Source organism: Dipteris shenzhenensis, chromosome 19, assembly GCF_047967505.1.
Source record: "Dipteris shenzhenensis isolate YYH24624 ecotype China chromosome 19, Dip_SZ_1.0, whole genome shotgun sequence".
Lineage (NCBI taxonomy): Eukaryota > Viridiplantae > Streptophyta > Polypodiopsida > Gleicheniales > Dipteridaceae > Dipteris > Dipteris shenzhenensis.
Window position 1 is genome coordinate 4,057,708 of NC_141614.1, and position 21,275 is coordinate 4,078,982.

At 49.6% G+C, this 21,275-nt stretch overlaps 1 protein-coding gene across 1 annotated transcript in view; it reads right to left on the reverse strand.

Moving 5' to 3' along the window:
• LOC147889951 (cilia- and flagella-associated protein 52-like) overlaps window positions 1-21,275 on the reverse strand; it is a 472,453-nt gene that overhangs the window by 122,161 nt on the left and 329,017 nt on the right. The gene's annotated exons all lie outside the window — the stretch shown is intronic.

Below are 21,275 nucleotides of genomic sequence, written 5' to 3' on the forward strand. Positions count from 1 at the left end.
CTTTCACCTGTTCTCCGCTTTGCACTTCTTCTCCAGAGTCCGGATCACAGACCACCAGGGTTCCTGTAGATCCAAGTCAATGAGAGTGTCAATGAAGTTACTTGCTCCGGCTACTGCTCCAATGGGCTCACTTTGTGCTCGAGTTGAGGACTTCGCAAACTTACGTCGCACGTAATGCTTCTTGTACCTAGTTTGGTCTGCTGGAAGTCTTTTCTCCACTCTCCTCAAGTACCTCCTAGTTCTCTCACTAGCTCCTTCAAATGTTTCAGAACGGTGAGCTTCATCTCGGAGCTGCTGCTCCTCCCCGTTCCCCTGCTGCTCCCCCTCCCCTCTCCCTGCCTCCGTCCCCTCCCCCCTGCTGCTCCGCTCCCTCTCCCTGCCTCCGCCCCTCCCCCCTGCTGCTCCCCTCTGCCCCCTGCTGTCCCGCCCCCTCTCCCTGCTGCTCCGTACCCTCCCCCCTTGCTCCGCCCCCTCTCCCTGCTGCTCCCCCTCTCCCCCTGCCTCCGCCCCTTCCCCCCTGCTGCTCCGCTCCCTCTCCCTGCTGTCCCGCCCCCTCTCCTGCTGTCCCGCCCCCTCCCCTGCTGCTCCGCTCCCTCTCCCTGCTGTCCCGCCCCCTCTCCTGCTGTCCCGCCCCCTCCCCTGCTGCTCCGCTCCCTCTCCCTGCTGTCCCGCCCCCTCCCCTGCTGTCTCGCCCCCTCCCTGCTTGCTCTCCCGCCCCCTCTCCTCCTCTCACTCCTCCCTTTCTTCTCCTCTCCCTTCCCCTCCCTCCTTGCCCCTCTCCCCTCTCAGCCTTAGCCCCTCTCCTCCTTCCCTCCCCTTCCCCCCTGCTTCCTCCTAGCCTCCTTTCCCCTCCCTTGCCCCTTGCAGTTTTTTGGAACGGAAGGAGCCTTTTTTCCTGTTCGAGTCGGCCTCCTCACCTTGATTGGCGATGGATTCCCCGTCAGCCAATCCTATTCCATCTCCACCGGCCGCGAAAACTATCACATTCTCTAAAGACGAGTTGCAGCAGCTCAGGAAGGATGTAGAGATTGAGTGCTCTACCACTTTGTTAGCACGCATCTTCGGGTCTCACCCTTCCAGATCCCAAGCCAGAGACTGGATGCTTGCGGCTCTCCCCCCAGACCTCGCTCCTCGATTGGTAGATGTTCGCCTTCTGGGACGAGGTTTCTTCCAGGTTGTTTTTGACACTCCAGAGGCTGCGAGCACTGTGCTCAAGGCCGAGCTTTTACACCTGGGACACAGGAAGATCTTCGTTGAAGCCTTTCACCTTGGTTTCGACCCAGTTGAGGCAGATAAGAAATTCTTTTCGCTCTTCATCAGGTTCCCCGGGCTTCCCCAGGTCTACTATCGACTTCTTTCTGTTATTGGGGAGCATTTTGGCGTAGTTGCTGAGATCCCACCCCTCCCTGGGTTGCCATTGACTGCAGCAGAGGCAACCAAGGCTGATGGGGTTCCTAGAGTTAGGGTCCTTTGCAAGGATCCTAACCTCGAGATGGACCACGTCATGATACAGCGCCCGGATGGTTCCTTTTTTCGCCAGAGAGTGGAGATTTCAGGCAGGCAGGACCAGTGCAGGATTTGCAGGACCTCGGGACACTTTGCCAGGGATTGTCCCAGAAAGAAGAAAAGGCCTAAGAAGACCTCTGGTACAGCTACCGCCTCAGGACATCGACAGGGGGGACAGGGGGGGAGATTAGACCCGGCACTTGCCCCTCGACCTCGACAGAGGGGTGGTACAGGTCCAGCTCCTGCTCCTCATTCTTCACGTGGCGGTCCTGCTCAGTCAGGTGGTGGTACAGGTTCAGTACCTATTCCTCGGCCTCACCAGGGGGGTGGTTCAGGTCCTGCTCCTCGACCCCCACCTCCCTCAGGCACACGTGACGCTTTACAGTGGGTTCCAGTACGTGTGCAGGTCCCTCCTTCAGTTCACGAGGGTACCTTAGTAGATTCTGCTTCACCTCGAGCTGTCCTTCCTGTCTCACCTTGCACAGTCCGAGACGCTGAAGCTTCGACCTCCTCCCCAGTTGCAGCTTCTTCCTTAGATCCAGCACTGCCAGATGTTCCTCTTGAGGACGGAGAGATTTCCGCGGCTGGGCAGACACCGGGTAGAGAGCCTTCCTCACTCCCTCCCTTAGACAGGGGGAAGGGGATAGCTTACACTGTTGATCCTCTTCCCTCACAAGGGATCCTTCGTACTCCGGTGTCTGGATTGCTCCACAGGAACTCATTTTCAGCCTTGGCAGAGAGTTCAGATTTCCCAGAGGAGGAGTTTGTTCCCGCTACTTTTGGGGAGCCAGTGGTTGGATTTCCTATTGACAGGGCTTCTTCTTCAGGTGCCAGGATTCTTTCCCCTATTGACTTTCCTCCACTGGGTTCCTTCCCTCCATCCAGGAGGTCTTCCCCTGTTGAGGGGTTTGTTTCCGCCACTAGGTCGGGTAAGGTGTTCCACTCTACATCCTCCCGTCGATGAGGATTATCAGTTGGAACATACAGGGCCTAGGTGGCGTCCCACATCGCCGCCGCAGACAACTGATCCGGGATCAGCTTCATCCAGGTGTTACTGGTGGTCCCATTGATATATTATTTATTCAAGAGCACAAGCTGGATTATAGAGATTGTGCCAAGTCAGGCAAGTTGCTCTCAGGACATACTTTTTGGTCGCCTGCATTGGGCACTAGGGGAGGCACTTCTATTTCAGTTTCGCAGTCGGTTCTCCCCTTAGTTGTTGGGCACGGAGTCATTATCCCCTCTAGAGCTCAGTGGATTATTCTCTTGATTGGAGGGCGTAAGGTTGGCTTCCTCAACCTATATGCCTCCAACATTAGAGGGGAACGTGTCCTTATGTGGAAGACTTTGCTTTCCTGGGCCCCCATTGTGGATTCTTGGGTGATTGGAGGTGACTTTAACATGGTCGAGTTACCTTCAGACAAAAAAGGGGGTAGAGAAGGCGGACTTCACTCTTTGGAGAGAGCAGCTTGGGATGCCTTCCTTTTCCATTTCTGTGGCAGAGATACTTGGTGTGATGATGCCTTTCTTATTCAGCCACAGTCCCTCCTGTTCTCTTGGTCGAACAGGAGGCAACAGATGCCTATTCATGCACGCATTGACAGATTTTATGTAGATGACTGGGCACTTGACAGAGGGGGATCGGTATGCATTGCTGCAGGGGTTTCCACCTCAGACCATTTCCCTGTTGTTTTGGCTATCTCAGAGCCTCACTTGAGAGGCCGATCAGCCAGCATCAGGATCCCAGATGCCTTTTACACAGAGGAGGACCTTACAGAGGCAGCCCTACGGGTATGGTTTGCTCATGTCCAGGGAGGGCAGCCACATCCTTCACATTTAGCCGCTGCCCTCTCTGGTATTAGTGACTTTTACTGCTCAGTTGCTTCTACCAGGAGACGAGATATTCTCAGACGTGAGATTGGTGTTCGCCAGCAGTTAGCAGCTTTGCAGAGGGAAGAGCAGAAACGGCCTTCAGATGCTTGGATTCAGGAGCGCCTTGCTGCAGCGAGGGCTCACTTGCAGTTATTGCTTGATCAGAGAGCAGAGTATGCCTTTCATGCACGGGAGTCCTTCTGGATTCAGATGGGTGGTAGAGTCAATAAACACTTCTTCTCTACTCTTGGCCCTAGACATAGTAGAGAGAGTGTATCTCAGCTTATTGACTCACATGGGGTTTTACAGACAGAGCCAGATGACGTCTTACGCATAGCTTCAGATTTCTATGCCACCCTCCTTACTGCTGATCCTGAGACACACGATATAGAGGATGCTAGACAGGCTATTTGGCAGAGTATCCCAGTGTTGGTGAATCCGGATTTGCATGTTCTACTTGACGCACCTTTCACCAACACAGAGTTCAGGACTGCACTTTCAGCCCTTCACAAGGGCAAGTGCCCAGGTTTAGATGGCCTCACTCCGTCTTTTTTCATTGCATTTTGGGATATGATTGGAGACTATATTACTTCAGCCATGCAGGCCATTTGGGACTCTGGCGAGATGCCTGAATCGCTTACAGAGGGCCTCATCCACCTTATCCCAAAAGGAGGTAGCAGAAATTTATTGTCCCAGTGGAGGCCTATCACACTTCTGGGGACTTGTTACAAGATTCTGGCCAAGGCGATCAGCCTCCGATTGCAGCCACTTCTCCCTGATCTTATCCACGACACTCAGACGGGATTTGTGCATGGCAGAAGTATTTTTGATAACATTTTTTCTTTCTGGGAAGCTTCAGAGTGGGCCGTGCAGAGTGGCCAGAATCTTGCCATTCTACTGTTGGATTTTGAAAAAGCTTATGACAGAGTAGATTGGAGTTTTTTGGAGGGCACCCTACTACGCTTTGGATTCACTGATGTTTGGATCAGAGGTGTTTCCTCTTTGTACAGGTCAGCCCATAGCCAGGTACTTATTGGTGGGGTAAGGGGTGAGAGATTTCAGATTTCGAGATCAGTCCGTCAGGGATGCCCCCTTGCTCCTTTCCTTTTTTTATTCGTGGCCGAAGCTATGAGCATCTATGTTAGATCTCAAGCTGACATCTTTGGGCTGAGACTTCCTATCAGAAGAGAAGAGGAGCTGCTTGACAGTGAGTTGGCTGATGACACAGCGATTTATTTGGATGCCTCTCCACAGACATTGACTTCTTTCAGGACAGCATTGGATTTATTTTGCTTGGCGGCAGGGGCGCAAATAAATTGGCATAAATCCAATGGCTTTTGGATCAGTGATGAGGACACTCCAGTTTGGGGACTTGACATAGGGTTCACTTGGGTTCAGAGGGGTGTGCCTATCAGGTATTTGGGCTGCCAGGTCGGCTTGGGTATTTCTACCACGCAGCAGTTTGCTCCCGTGTTGGAGAGCATCAGAAGGAAGCTTCTCTTTTGGAGCTCAGCCAAGCTGGATCTTGCCTCTAGAGTTGTGGTGGTCAACCAGGTCCTTTTGGCCACGGCCTGGTTTATTTGTTCATGTTGGTGCCGTTCTAGGGACTGCATCATTCAGCTCAGAAGACCGATCAGGAGCTTTCTCTGGAGTGGGCTTGATGGCACAGCAGATGCCTTAGCCAGGGTGGCTTGGGAGACCCTCATCCTCCCTACACAGGATGGGGGTCTCAATATTATTGATCCAGATTTACAGTGCAGAGCCTTACTTTGCAAGATAGTGGTGCGAGGACTTATGCCAGGACAGGAACCGTGGAAGGACTTTCTTATCAGCAGCATACAGAGGTGCACACCTTCCTCAGGAGGAGACTGGATGAGCAGTGTTAGATGGATTTTCACCTCAGCACACCTCAGATCACCTTCATCCCCTCTCATGGTTGCCATTCTGAAAGCTTGGGCTAGTTTCAGAAGCTCTCTTCGGAGGATTCCTCCTTCCTCCCGGGAAGAGATTGATAGGCAGCCCATCATGTGGAACGATAGTATTTTAGATGATCGTGGCAGACCACTGGGTGCCTCACTCTACATGCAGTGGGCCAGGTGGGAGAGGGGACCTGCTTCTTCTTTGGGATCTTGGAAAGCCTTCCGTAGGCTTCCAGAGGAAACCAAGTCAGGGTTGATAGGACATCTCAGAGGGAGTGCAGGGAGGATCTTGCAGATTGAGTCAGCCCTTCCAGAGGCTTGGATAGACACAGATGATATGCCTCTCACTACCTCCACTTGGGCAGGTACTTTCTCGAGAGGCGGGGTTCCACTTCAGGTCTTAGCCTTCCGAGGTGCACAGGAGGATGCTTTGGTTTTCAGTGTCCAGGATGGTGGCAGATTGCTCAGATCTACAGATGATATATTGCTTGAGTCTGCTTTTCAGCCTATCAGGGTCGTAGGCCTTTTGATGCAGGGATCAGATTCAGAGTGGTTCTTAGACCCTGACCCCCAGTTACTCTCCACCGGGTCTTGGAGACTTTGGCTCTATGGAGGAGTTCCCATCAGGTATTTACAGTGGGACCCTGGAGAGTGGGAGTGGATTGACGTGGGGCATCGAGAGAAGACCATCCCCTTCTTTCGTTACACGGTCAGTAATGCCAGGAGATTTCAGCTCAGTAGTAGAGGTTGGAGACCCTCCAGAGTTCCTCATTGGGAGACTTTTGGTATTACTGCGGATCAGCAGAGGTACTTCTGGAGGAGGCTCTGGAAATCCCACAGGAATAGAAAGATCACTATCTTCTTTTGGCTTTCTATTCATGGAGGGATTGCAGTGAACCTTTGGAGGTCCAGATTCGGAGCCGACCCTACTTGCCCTCGTTGCCTTTCTGCTTCGGAGTCTATTCAGCATTGCTTATGGGATTGCAGACAGGCGAGATTGATTTGGATGGGGATAGCCAGGATCTTCAGTCACTTTGCCCATTCCCCACTCTTTATGACTTGGGGCTCGGTGGCTTGGCTTTCTCTTACAGGACCTCAGGTTTTCTATGAGGGACTTGACTCCTCCCGGGCCATTTCAGTTCGACATCATCGGGTTGAGCTCTGCTCGTTGGATGTGGTTACACACCGTCCTTTTACAGCTGTACATGCCTCTGTGGATACTTCTTGGGAGATTATAGCGAGCATAGCAGCCTGGCATATCTGGAGATCCAGATGCACAGAGGCTATGGAGGGTACTCAGGTTCATCCCTCGCACACATTGGCTAGTATCTGGACAGACATCGTACACACTCTGATGGCCGTATGGACGGGCATGCAGGGGGACTCCCGTGCAGCCTCAGCTAGGAGGGCTTCTTTCTTCAGGGAATGGAAGGATTCTCCTTTCTTCTCTGAATCTACTACAGGGTTGAGATGGCACTTTCAGCCTCAGCCTTGGTTTCTTTCCACCTCACTCTGAGGGGGTTTTTTATTATCCTCATGATTTCATGATGTATTCCGCTTTGAGCTTGCTCTCGCGGGTTTTTGTTCTTACTTAATAGAAGTCTTTTTCATGAAAAAAAAAAAAAAAATGTTTCAGAACTACTCGGCATAAGACCTCTCTCTAGGACCCTAGATCACCACTTCACTCGTGCTACTCAATACCAGCAGTGTCCCACCGTGATCGCCATAAACTGTTCGAGGGGAGGGGTTTCTATCCTTCCGAAGGTGTTATCGGAGGCCAAAGGCCACTGGCGTGAGAAGCATGAGTTTTGCAATGCTCTAATGCAATGGATCGCGCAGAGCGCACCGTGCAGTAGTGTGCAAGTGTCGTATGCTATACTATAGTGAACGATGACATACGAGTGCACTATGCTAAATGACAATCACCAGCGAACTCCACAACATAAGCTGAATAAGAAAATCCTACACTGGTGAACAATCCCCGTATTGGAAAGAGACAAGAGAGATGAGAAAGTGACCGAGTTGGCCAAAGTACATATCACTGGACTAGTGTCCCCAGGTCACAAGTCGCAAGTCACAAGAATACACAGGTCTATCCCCATAGTAGACAGAGGGTACACACAAGTCTCTCCACTCTCTCTCCTTGGAGAGCTCGTAGCTCTAGCCTCTATCTCCCCTCACTCTCCTCTCTTTCGCTCCAGTGCCGAATGCCGAATGAATTTCTCTCTCTCCCCCTTCTCCTTCATCCTCATCCCCCGCCTTGGAGGGTCCCTTCTTCGCTGAGAATCCCCCTCTTTCTTTCCATTGGTCATCCTCTTATCTCCTTAGATGTTGAGGATAGCCATTGCATCGCTGGATCTCTTGATGGCTATGGCGACTTCCTGACTCCCTGACTCACCAGCCTGATGGTGTAAATTCTCCATGTGCAGGTGAGCTGGATCACCGCACCACTGCACCACTGTATCACTGAACCACTGTGTAAATGTAATACTCATGACTGCTCCATGTGCTAAGCTCACTCTCCATGTGCGTAGCTCTTGATGAGATCACTTTGGACATGATACTCCTGGTTGACCTGTGGTTGACATGTGTCGACCTGTGGTTGACATGTGTCGTTACATGATTGCCTCGGATAGTACTCCTGGATGAACCTGTGTGATCACGTGGCTAACTTGTGTTGACACATGGTCAACATGTGGTCAACAGATGTCGTCATGTGGTCAAGGCCTATCGACAGGTGGTCGTCGGGTGATAAGGTAACAACACTAAATCATTGAAAGAAGATTTATACTTTTTAACATTATCAAAAACAATATTACTTCTTTCCGATGCAAAAGACATTAAATCACCAATAAAAGTAAGTTCACAAACATATACCTCACATTCTTCTAGATATAGTAGTCATTCCAATTCCATCGAACAAATAAGAGGAGAGTTGGGCACATCATGTTCTCCTTGAATCTGGAAGACTCTACCCTCTTTTTCAAACATCATGGAGTCATTAAGATAGCTCCGCTGTAAGCTATGCCCAAGACTATACAACCATCGATCAAGCACAACATCTGTTCGATCGAGATGCATAATTTTGAAAATCCAAGGCATCTTGATAGCCTTGCCCCAAACTTTTTTATCACTACCCTTTGCCAAAGAGACCACATATCTATGGGCACTTGGACTCTCAGGCAATTTTAATTTCTTAACTAATGAGTAGTTCAAGAAATTATGCATTGCACTATCATCGACCATCACTCTTACTCTATGCCTCGTAATTTTTCCAGGCATCCTCATTAAATCATGAGGACCAAAGGTGGGCTGCCACATTACCGATGATAGACAGCACAAGTGGGTGCTATCCTCATGATAGATCTCTACCTAAGTGTACTTTCAGTACCATTAAGCGGCAACACTTGCACCGCATGTACTTCATTTTATGGAGGTCTATTTGGGGCTTTAGCTCCTGCTTGTTTATTTTTAGGGTAGTTCTAAGCAGCATGGTCTTTGCCCAAACATTTGAAGCAAAGATTTTCCTGCCTAGCCCTTTCATAATCCTCTTTCTTCAAGAAAGGATAGTTTTGTATTTGAGGTTTCTTAGGCGGTGTTTGAGAAACCTCGTTCTTAAAGTGCCCCTTCCTTTTCAAATTGGGAAATTTGTTGAACTTGGGAACAAAACTTGTTTGCTCTGAAGTTACAATTTTGGATTTTCCATCGTATCATCATATATTTGGGCATACTTAATTGCTTCCTCAAGGTTTTGGAAGAATTTATTTTCACCTCAACCTTATAAGTGTCTTTGAGACCTCTCACGAAACCCCTTATCTTTTGGAGTTCATCAATTCCCTTCAGCTTAAGAACTGCCTCCCTATAGTTCGCTATGTACTGGACTAGAGTATTTTTTACCCATTGTGCAATTATCCCAAGCCTCCCATGCTCTTTCTAATTAATTTTTTGGTAAAAACTCTTTTAAGAAGGCTTGTTCAAACTCAGCCCAATACTTAGGAATTCTATCATTTTCTATGAGGCTCATCCACCATTTATAGGCTTTATTTCCAAGGGAAAGACTTGCTTCCACGACTTGATTTTCACGAGGGGTATTCTTTTTGTTTTTGTTTTTTTCCAAAAAAAGAAACCTTCTGTTAATGCTTGAAAATTTTCATACAAGACAGCAGCCTCGAAGGTACTGCCAGGCGGGGGGACTATACAGCCAACGAATCCCTCGCAGAGTCAAGATGTAGAAAACACATGCAGGCCAAGCCTTGCAGAAACGAGCACGCCTCTCGATAGTCACCCTAGAGCCTGGAGTCCCGCACTCCTAGGTGAACCGTAGAGTGTAAATGATATCCTGCCATATGGCAACCAGTATAGCCGTGGGTGGAACCAGGTGACGAGGGGTATTCTTGAGTCGATGGAAGTCTTGCCATTTTTGCGAGAACGTATTAATCACATCTTTATTGTGCTCCTTTTCTTCCCCATTAAAAATTGGCGGTTTCAATTCCTTAAGGATGTTAGAGGAAGTCGAGAGGTGGACCTCTCGACCTAATTAGGAGGAGTCGGTGATTTTTTTGTAGTAGCTACCGATGGAGAATTGGCTAACTTGATTATGGCTTCAGCTAGGATTTTCAATGTATCACTGATAGTTCCTAGCTGTGTTTCTATATTTTGTGTTCGAGTTTCAAGTTTAGTGAATTCCATAATCACCGTGGTCTATGTCCTCCATTTCCATGCTATCCTCTTGAGTTTCATTGTGTACCTCCTCATGTATTTCCTCTCTAGCTATAGCTTTTTCTTTCCTAGCCCTTTCCTCGGCCTCCCTAGCCATATTGTCCCTTTTTGGAGTTGTCATTTTAAAAATACGTAATTTTTAAAAAATATAAAGCAAAGCGCTTTATGTCAGAGAGAAAAATATGATGCCCACTTCCCTAGTATTTGTTTGATGGCCTTGAATTTGTCTTCGAGGTTGGTGCGATTTCTTTGTTTCATAAATAGCTCTTTCGATCCCGCGCTTTCTTTAATTTCGAACTCCTCGATCTTCCGCTTGAAATTGGCATGGCTAATAAGTTGTAGGAACCTTAAGATCTTGGAGAAGGAAAGGGGTGAAAAAGGGCCTAAAATCTTTGGGAAGAAAAGGGGCCTTGAAACTTCTTGTTTTTTTTTTTGCAAAAAGAGACTTCTATTAAGTAATAAGAAAACCGTTAGAGCAAGCTCCATACGGGAGACACCATGTAATGCATGAAAAGCTCAAGAGCCAAAAAGAAAGGATTGTGGCTGATAGTGCCGTCTCAGTCCAGTAGAACCCTCCAAGAAAAAGGGAGAACCCCTCCAAACTTGAAGAAAAATAGTCCTCCTAGAAGAGGCTGCCCGCCGTGAAGGGCCCTGCATGCTAGCCCAAGTGGCTATCAAAGTATGAACCGTGTCAGTCCAAATACCCGTGAACACCTGTGATGGGTGTATCTGTGTGCCATCCAATGCCTCTGTACATCTGGCTCCCCAAATGTGCCAAGAGGAAATGCTAGCCAAAATCTCTCAAGAAGTGTCCACTGAAGCATGGGAAGCTCTGAAGGGAGTAAGTGGTACATTCTGAAGAGAGCAGGGCTCTATCACCTACCAGCGGATCGAGAGTGCCCAAGAAGAAGGCTCACCCTCATAAAACACCTGGGGCCCAGTAAGGGATAACCATGCGACCGAACCCCAAGACATGAAGAAAGGGAAAGTATGGAAAATGCTGAGTATCCGAGCAACTCCTTTCCAAATAGTCCTCGCCTACTGAATGCAGTCCCAAAGGCAATGTCGCACTGACTCCTCTGTAGAATGACAGTGAGGGCAAGTGGGATCAGCCCCAAATTGTGATCTCCACTAGTTCATTGCAATCCCTCCATGAATAGAAAGCCAAATGAAAAGAGTGATCTTTCTATTTTTGAGGGATTTCTAGAGCCTCCTCCAGAAATTCCTACGCAAATCTGTGGTGATGAAGAAGCTATCTCGCACTGGGGCTTTGGAGGGAATCCAACCCCTAATGCTCAGCTTTGCAATCTCCTGGCATTACCAACTGTGAAACGAAAGAAGGAAATCCCCCTCTCTTGGTGCCCATGATCTATCCACTCCCACTCTTCTCGGTCCCATTGCAAGCACCATCAAGGTGCACCTCCATATAACCACAACCTCCAGGATCCCAGGGCCAATAGCAGAGGGTCAGGGTCTAAGTACCACTGCAAGCCCGCTCCATGGTCCACAAAACCAGCAATCCTGACAGGCTGAAAGGAAACCTCTAGAAGGATATCATCCATGGATCTAGAGAGTATACCTCCATCCCCAACATCAAAGACTAGCGCATCTTCCTTAAGACCTTGAAGAGTGATCACTTGTAAAGGAACTGATGTCCTAAAAAAAGCTCCCATCCAAGTGGTGGAAGTAATAGGCATCTCAACTGTCCATTCCACTGGGATGGCTGCACCTATCTACTGAATCCTGCGTGCTACTCCTCTGAGGTGACTCACTGACTATAGTCTATGATCCTCAGGTAGCCTAATAAAAGCCTTCCAAGTGCCTACTATGTAGACGGGGCCTCTCTCCCATCTAGACCACTGCATGTAATGGGAGGGCCCAGTGGTCTACCATGCTCATCAAGTATACTATCATTCCAAACGATCGGCTGCCTATCAATCTCTTCGAGGGTAGAGGGCAGCACCCTCCAAAGAGTGTTCCTGAAGCTCCCCCAAGCTTTCAGGATGGCAGTCATGAGAGGAGAGGCAGGAGATCTGAGAGGGGCTGAAGTAAAAATCCAGCGAGGGCTGTCCACCCAATCATCCCCCAAGGTAGGTATGCAAACCTGAATGTGTCCAAAAAAGAATTCCTTCCAAGGTTCTTGCCCAAGCATGAGTCCCCTCACCAACCACCTTACAAAGCAAGGCCCTGCACTGCAGGTCAAGTCAATGATATTAAGGCCCCCTTCACATGAAGGGAGAATAATGGTCTCCCAGGCCACCCTCGCTGCAGTATCTGCCGTGCCATCACGTCCACTCCATAAAAACTTCCTGACTGGTTTGACGAGCTAAGTGATGCAATCCCTAGACCACGATACCAGCAAGAACACACAAACCAAGCGGTGGCCAAAAGAACCTGGTTCACTACCACAACTCTAGATGCAAGGTCGAGTTTGGCTTGGCTCCAAAAAATGAGCTTTCTCCTTATACTCTCTAGTACTAGGGCAAACTGCTGTGTTGGAGAGATGCCCAATCTTACTTGACGGGCCTTGAAACTTTGGAGAGAGAAAGATGAACCAGCCCTGGCTTAGCCCCCAATCCACTTGAGCCAAGAATAGCTACCTTTGCTTAATGGGAATGTCCTTCCTCTGCATCAAACCAAGAGCTAGTTGGTGTTTCTCGAAAAGCTCTTTACCGAGTGGTTTGGTAAAAATGTCTGCAACATTCTCTTTGCTATCACAATGTTGCAGTGTGATGTCACCAAGTAACACTCTTTCTTCGATGAAGTGCTCTCTGACATCAATGTGTTTTGTCTTGGAGTGATATACTGGATTTGGTTCCAATGCTTGAGCCGATTGATCATCACAGTATATTGTTGTTGGCAAGGTACATGTTTTGCTCTTTTGCCAATACGTGGAGCAAAAAAGAGAATTGTATTTATTTGGCAAAAATCCTAGTCCTCCATTCATGCACATTGAAGATTGACCAATTCTTTTGTATTGATCGTCTCATTTACAATTACTATTGTGGATTTTAAAAGCACCCTTAGTCATTTAGAAAGTGTGAAACACATCCCTAGGCATGCCAAAAAATTAATGCATTTGGAGGATCAATAAATGGCTTCTCATTGAAGGGGCCGGAAGTGGTGGGTGGTGCTCTTTTGACTACGGTAACTAGAGGTTCCCCACTAGGATACTTTGGTAGAAGCATCCTTAACCCTTTAAGGTACCTACATTCCATAACATTGTGTCCACGAATTTCACAAAATGTACAAAAGGACGTAGAAGTCAGTACTTTATGGTTGGTTGGACATTCCCAGTGACCATGACTAGCACCTTTACTCTCGGTTTACCAGAGACCACTTCTGACCTAAGTTCCAAAGGATGAAGATTGTTGACTCTGTGCCAACATGAACTTATGTAGAAAGAGAATGTGATACAACTTTGTGTTACAACTTTGTGATACAACTTTGTGATACAACTTTGTGTTACAACTTTGTGTTACAACTTCTACATGTAGAAAGAGAATGTGTTATAACTTTGTGTTACAATTCCTACATGCAGAGAGAGAAGCTCTCCAACTTGTATAAATACCCCATAATGGAATGAAGCCCACACTCTTTGGGGCATTGTGTTGAGTCTACTTTGGTATTCCAAGCATTTGTCTCAGTGTCCATGCTTCCTTGCACTCCACGTCCAAAAGCATGTCCTAACCTTGCAACTCCTCCTCCCCTCTCCTCCAACCTTGCAATCCACCCTCTCCCTCTCCTCCTCCCTCCTCCTCCTCCTCCTCTCCTCCTCCCTCCTCCTCCCTCCTCTCTCTTCTTTCTCCCATGCTCTTACACCTTTCTCTCCCACTCCTACGCTCCCCCTAAACCCTTTTTCCCTCATCCCTTAAACTCCATGATCTACGAGGGAGACAAGTTCTCCACCATGTACTCTATCCTGAATCCTGGACTCCTTCTAAACCTTAGAACCTCCTTCTAACCCTGGACTCCTTCTAAACCTTGGAACCTCCTTCTAAACCCTAGAACTCCTTCTAAACCCTGGTTACTCCTTCTAAACCTTGGAACCTCCTTCTAAACCCTGGAGAGGGGGGAGGGGGAGGGGAAGGTGGAGATGGGAGGGGGGGGGGATGGTGGTGGAAATGAAGGGGGGAGGGGGAGGGGGTGGTGGAAATGGGAGGGGGGGGAAAAAAGAGAGAAGAAATACAAAACTTAACGGACGGAAATCGAAAGGGAGAGAGAGATGGTCACCTGAATGCTCTCCAAGTCTTTCTCGATGTAACGGGATTGTTGAGGAACAATGGACCTTGGGTGGATGGCTCGGTTATCATTGCGAGATGGGCTCGAAGTTACTTACAATGTGAGGATGGGAGTAAGGTGGTGGTCGATGGAGAGGGAGGAGTGTCTTGCGTAGGGCTCGGAATGAAGAAGAGAATGGAGGCAAAAAGTAAAAGATGAAGAATGAGGGGGTGGAGTTGGTTTTTATAGGATTTGAGTTTAGGTTTAGGGTTTAACCCTAAACTCTTCCCGAGCCATAACTCTATATGGATAGCTCGGTTTGCTTTTTTGAAAAAATGCAAAATGATCGAAATTGCAAGCTCTACGCATTCGTGTCCACTACCTAGCCTGATTGTTTATCATGTGGCTTCTATTTAAGAAATAAAGAAAATTTTTTAAGGTAGTTACCCAAGGTTGAGCTTGGGGTAGATATGGTTGGCTAGAAATGGGAAAAAAATGTTACTCTCCTTGCCCTTGAGTGTTATGTTCGTGAAAGTTCGAAGTATTTTGTTTTTTACACATACCTACGTATGTTTACTCATTTACTAGAGACGCTATCTCCCCGGCAACGGTGCCAAATGTTGGCTCTGGCCTACTACTTTTGTAGGAAGAGCTAGGTTTCCTCCCCCATCCATCTTCCCCTTCCCCCTCCATCTCCACCACCCCCTCCCTCTTTCCCTCCCCCTTTCTCTCTCTCTCTCTCTCTCAGCATTTCGATAGGCTGCCACCATTTCGATACAGCATAGATGCCCCTCGCCTCCCTCTCACTCGTCGACATGAGCTCAGCTAGGTTATCAGGGCAGATTTGTTGCAGCTACACACGTTTCGCACTTGGGTTCATCCCACGGAGCTTCCTACGAAGATGGCCACATATCGTGACCATTTTCTCAGGATTTCAGAGGATGGCTTCATCATATCCCCAGGATATATCGGCGTTCATATGTCGCACTCACTCAGGATTGCCTTGGGCGAGCTCAGGGTATCTTCCCACAGATTAGACGTTGAGGCCGGCAGGATGCGTCGTACAGCTACCGGACATAGACCCAGGCGAGAGACTAGGATATGCCCTTGTTGCACTATGGGGGAGGTGGAGACTGAGGAGCACTTTGTTTGCAGATGCCCTTTATATTATGAGATCCGTGGCAGATTTCACTGTTTATTTGGGCACGGATTTGGACCTCTCTCTCGGATTATGGAGTATGAGGATCAGTATTGCTTAGCGTTGTTCATTAGGGAGATCACCAGATATAGAGAGAGATTCCTCAGAGAGCACCGTCGCATCCCTGCCAGAGACCTGGTTATTCATGAGGAGCAGGACGAGGCGCAGGACCATGAGCACAGAGATAGCCCATCTTGCCAGAGAGCACCGATGGTTCCACCCCGAGGATGTACATATGACATGATCCGGCAGCACCGCAGGATGATCTTACACAAAGGCTGTACCCGTCGCTTTATTTCTAGACGACGGAGGATGATGGCAGATTTTCGGAGGAGATTGCTCCATGGAGACTTGGCACCGCCAGCAGCCCATTTGACACTTGCCCAGATCTTCACACTCATGGCAGGAGGCATGGTCGATGGCCATGACTTCCATCATTTCTTTGGATCACAGACCCCTTAGGGAAGACGATGTTCCTCATATTTCATATTTTACATTTTGTATCTAGGCATTTTTGGAACTCTATTTCATTTCATTTTGTATCTAGGATTTTTGTAGCCATTTTTGGCATCTTAGCGGTTTTACGATGAGGCCACCTAGTTGGCGCATCGTTGATGATGTATTTTCCTTTCGGATGATTTTGTGTCCCATAGGCCATGTATGGCCTTCTGTGGACCTTTAATAAAATTTCTTTCTTTCTTTCTTTCTCCATCTCCACCACACCCACACCCTCCCCCTCCCCCTCCCCCTTCCCCTCCCCCCTCCATCTGTACCTCCCCCTCCCCCCTCCCCCTCCATCTCCACCTCCCCCTCCCCCTCCCCCCTCCACCACCCCCTCCCCCCTCCATCTCCACTACCCCCTCCCCCCCTCCCCCCCTCCATCTCCACCACCCCCTCCCTCTTTCCCTCCCTCTTTCTCTCTCTCTCTCTCTCGCTCTCTCTCTTTCTCTTACACACTCTCTCTCTCTTTCTCTTTCTCTCTCTCTCTCTTTCTCTCTCTCTCTCTCTTTCTCTCTCTCTCTTGCATTGTATTGCGTAGCACTTAGATGATATTCGACGATGCCTCTTCTTTGTGGCACGTTGATTTTGTGCTATCTTGTATGCAGAGTTCTTGATGTCCCATGGGCCCATTTTGGCCTTTAGTGGACAATAATACACTTTCTTTCTTTCTTTCTCAATCTCTCTCTCTCTCTCTCTCTCTCTCTCTCTCTCTCTCCATTTTCTGCACCCCTCCTTTAGTCGCCTTCTTACCCTCTTACCCCCTCATCCTTGTACCCCCTCTCCCCTTCACCCTCCAAAGCGGAAGTAGTCCTGGCAGATAATCTACCCTTGAGAGATTTAGTTATGCAGTGCATGGAGACTTGCAGACTTCAGGGCGCTGCGATTCAGTCTCTCACAGCACAGATACACACACTGACTGCTCAGCTATCTACAGTTGAGAGTCATAGATCTGATCAGGACTCCCATATTCGCCAGCTTCATACCAGAGATATTGATCGGGACATCCAGTTACGGACACATGCTGAGCGCATAGTGCAGCTGGAGGCACGCATTCAGGAGCATGTTGTGGCATGCGATGATCGCCTCCAACAGCTGCATGTAGCTCCTCCAGCTAGTGCAGTAGTTGAGGAGTGGCTGGCCACACTATAGATAGAGGTACAGAAGACCTCAGAGTGGGTGGACGTTGTGCGTAGAGCCCCACAGGCCCAACAGACCACAGTCTCTGAGACTATTGCCGAGAGTCAGCGGCGAGCTCAGAAGGCCCTCAACATCCGCATCTGCGGAGTTGAGCGATCAGATACGAGATCAGCCATGGATCAGGCAATAGATTTCATATCTTGGACACTCGGAGTTCAGGATCATGGCATAGTAGCTGCATATCAAGTGGGCCGGGATCCAGCACGGCACCAGCCACTTATCATCAGATTCAGAGATGCTGAGGCCCGTCTCGCAGTATTACGGAGGAGATCCAAATTAAGGGACCATCCACAGATTCACATGGATGAGGACCTTACAGCTCTTTAGTGGGAGGAGCATAGACGTCTCATTGCACAGAGGGATGTTTCCCGTCGTGAGGGCAAGTAGGCCGTGATCAGAGAGGGCAGACTTTTGATAGGAGCTATGCGATCTAGACCGGCTAGAGCCCACAGTTGACGACACAAGGCCTATGGGACACGTAGCCTGCCAGATAGCTTGAGTTTTGCAATTTGGAACTGTAATGGTTTCCTCACAGCTCAGCCTGGCAACTTACGAGAGGCCTTTTTTGATCAGGACATCGTCTTCTTTACAGAGACCCATGAGAGCCCAGAGAGAGGCTTGCCGCAGGTGACAGGGTATGCCTGGGAGTTTGTCTTTCGACAGCAAACTAGACGATCAGGAGGAGTCAGAGGATCTGGCGGTGTGGCAGTTCTTTATAGAGAGCATCTCAGATCGATACTCACAGTCGTGAGGAGAGACCATCGGGCCAGATATCTTTGGGTACGGATCAGGAGACCCCCCCTGAGAGACTTGTTTATTGCAGTATGCTACTTTCCCTCGAGACAGTCTCGTTATGCCTTAGATGGACCAGGACAGTCACCTTTTGAGGATTTGTCAGCCGATGTATTGGAGTACTCATGCCGCGGAGAGGTCATCCTTTTAGGAGACTTCAACGCGAGGACATCAGACAGACAGGCAGAGATTTTGGACTTTGCTGAGGACCCAGTCTTAGTTCCAGTTGCCCCAGATGAGAGTTTTCCACGCTTATCTTCAGATAGAGGGGTAGAGGTGACAGATCAGGGACATCGCCTATTGGAGCTTCTCTCATCGCATGGCATGGTCATTTATAATGGACTTCCACAGTGGCCGCATTCATCCACAGTCACATGTTTTCCCTTCGCGGGTGGTGGTACGAGCGTCATTGATTACGTCTTGGGTCCCCTGACTTTAATCCCTTTTGTACATAACCTCACAGTCGACCCTCTTATGCCTTCAGCCGATCATGCACGTCTACACTTTATTCTTACCCAGATTCCTCATGCCCCCCCTTCTAGACATCATGAGCGTCAGCCATACTATGAGGTTCATTTTGACCACCAGTTCGATGATATTTATAGCCAGCACCTGAGTAGTCTTCTCCGTCCGCACCTTCTCGATGCCCTACCCTCCACACAGGATCGGTGGGACCTTGTACATACCTCCATCATCTCGGCAGCCCACAAGTCCTTCCCCGTCACTTGCCACACATCCGGTCCTCCACCAGTTGGTCTTGTGCCTTGTAATGGATGGTATGATGAGGAGTGTAAAGAACTCCACAGGAAGCTTCGCCTTGAGACACAGAAGAAGTCTCCTCCTCATTGAGACCAAGAAGAGTTACAAGCGTTTGGTGCGATGCAAAAAGCGCCAATTTCTAGCCCGGAATGAGGAGGAGCTGAGAAGTTTACTTTTCAGCTGTGATTCCAAGGAATTCTGGAAGAAATTCCTTCGCTTGAAATCTCAAACTCCTCTTACGACATTCTAGTCTAAAAGAAATGAATTGGACGAGCTGCTCCTCCTCCCCGTTCCCCTGCTGCTCCCCCTCCCTCAGCCTGTCTCTCTCCCCCCTCAGCTCCCTAGCCCCTCCCTGCTGCTCCCCCCCCTCCCCCCCTGCTGCTCCGCCCCCTCCCCCTGCCTGTCCCTCGCTCCCTCCCTCTGCCCTTCCGCCCCCTCTCCCTGCTTCCGCCCCCTCCCCCCTGCTGTCCCGCCCCCTCTCCCTGCCTCCGTCCCCTCCCCCCTGCTGCTCCGCCCCCTCTCCCTGCCTCCGCCCCCTCCCCCCTGCTGCTCCCCCCCTCCCCCCTGCCTCCGCCCCTTCCCCCCTGCTGCTCCGCTCCCTCTCCCTGCCTCCGCCCCCTCCCCCTTGCTGTCCCGCCCCCTTCCCTGCTGTCCCGCCCCCTCCCTGCTTGCTCTCCCGCCCCCTCTCTTCCTCTCACTCCTCCCTTTCTTCTCCTCTCCTTTCCCCTCCCTCCCTCTCAGCTTGCCCCTCTCCCCTCTCAGCCCCAGCCCCTCTCCTCCTTCCCTCCCCTTCCCCCCTGCTTCCTCCTAGCCTCCTTTCCCCTCCCTTGCCCCTCGCAGCTTTTTTGGAACGGAAGGAGCTTTTTTTCTGTTCGAGTCGGCCTCCTCACCTTGATTGGCGATGGATTCCCCGTCAGCCAATCCTACTCCATCTCCACCGGCCGCGAAAACTATCACTTTCTCTAAAGACGAGTTGCAGCAGCTCAAGAAGGATGTAGAGATTGAGTGCTCTACCACTTTGCTAGCACGCATCTTCAGGTCTCACCCTTCCAGATCCCAAGCCAGAGACTGGATGCTTGCGGCTCTCCCCCCAGACCTCGCTCCTCGATTGGTAGATGTTCGCCTTCTGGGACGAGGTTTTTTCCAGGTTGTTTTTGATACTCCAGAGGCTGCGAGCACTGTGCTCAAGGCCGAGTTTTTACACCTGGGACACAGGAAGATCTTCTTTGAAGCCTTTCACCTTGGTTTCGACCCAGTAGAGGCAGATAAGAAATTCTTCTCGCTCTTCATCAGGTTCCCCAGGTTTACCATCGACTTCTTTCTGTTATTGGGGAGCATTTTGGCGCAGTTGCTGAGATCCCACCCCTCCCTGGGTTGCCATTGACTGCAGCAGAGGCAGCCAAGGCTGATGGGGTTCCTAGAGTTAGGGTCCTTTGCAAGGATCCTAACCTCGAGATGGACCACGTCATGATACAGCGCCCGGATGGTTCCTTTTTTCGCCAGAGAGTGGAGATTTCAGGCAGGCAGGACCAGTGCAGGATTTGCAGGACCTCGGGACACTTTGCCAGGGATTGTCCCAGGAAGAAGAAAAGGCCTAAGAAGCCCTCTGGTACAGCTACCGCCTCAGGGCATCGACAGGGGGGACAGGGGGGGGGATTAGACCCGGCACTTGCCCCTCGACCTCGACAGAGGGGTGGTACAGGTCCAGCTCCTGCTCCTCGTTCTTCACGTGGCGGTCCTGCTCAGTCAGGTGGTGGTACAGGTCCAGTACCTATTCCTCGGCCTCGTCAGGGGGGTGGTACAGGTCCTTCACCTGCTCCTCGACCCCCACCTCCCTCAGGCACACGCGACGCTTTACAGTGGGTTCCAGTACGTGTGCAGGTCCCTCCTTCGGTTCACGAGGGTACCTTAGTAGACTCTGCTTCACCTCGAGCTGTCCTTCCTGTCTCACCTTGCACAGTCCGAGACGCTGAAGCTTCGACCTCCTCCCCAGTTGCAGCTTCTTCCTTAGATCCAGCACTGCCAGATGTTCCTCTTGAGGATGGAGAGATTTCCGCGGCTGGGCAGACAGGTGTTCTTGGATGATTTGTGCATCCATTCAAACAAATAGGACCACTTCAAATGTCTTGAAGAAGTACTAATCAAATGCAGGGAGTATGGCATCTCCCTAAATTCGACAAAATGCCAGTTCATGGTCACCCACGGAGTGGTTTTGGGACACATCATCTCTCAACATGGGATTGCAACTGACATGGACAAAATCAAAATCATCATGGAATTGCCTCTTCCTACAAATTCCAAAGGTGTACAGGTCTTTATGGGACATGCCGGCTATTATAGAAGATTTATATTGCAGTATGCCATGATAGCTAGACCACTTTACAAATATCTTATGGACCGAAGAGTGTGACCAAGCCTTTGAGCTTTTAAAGTGGTGCCTAATACAACACCCATCCTTATATCTCCCAATTCAGATATTGATTTTCATGTTCATACTGATGGATCCAAGTATGCAATTGGGAGTAGATGAAAAAGGAGGTGGAACATTCATAGAAGGTAAGCATATGATTGGGGAAAAATGAATACTCATG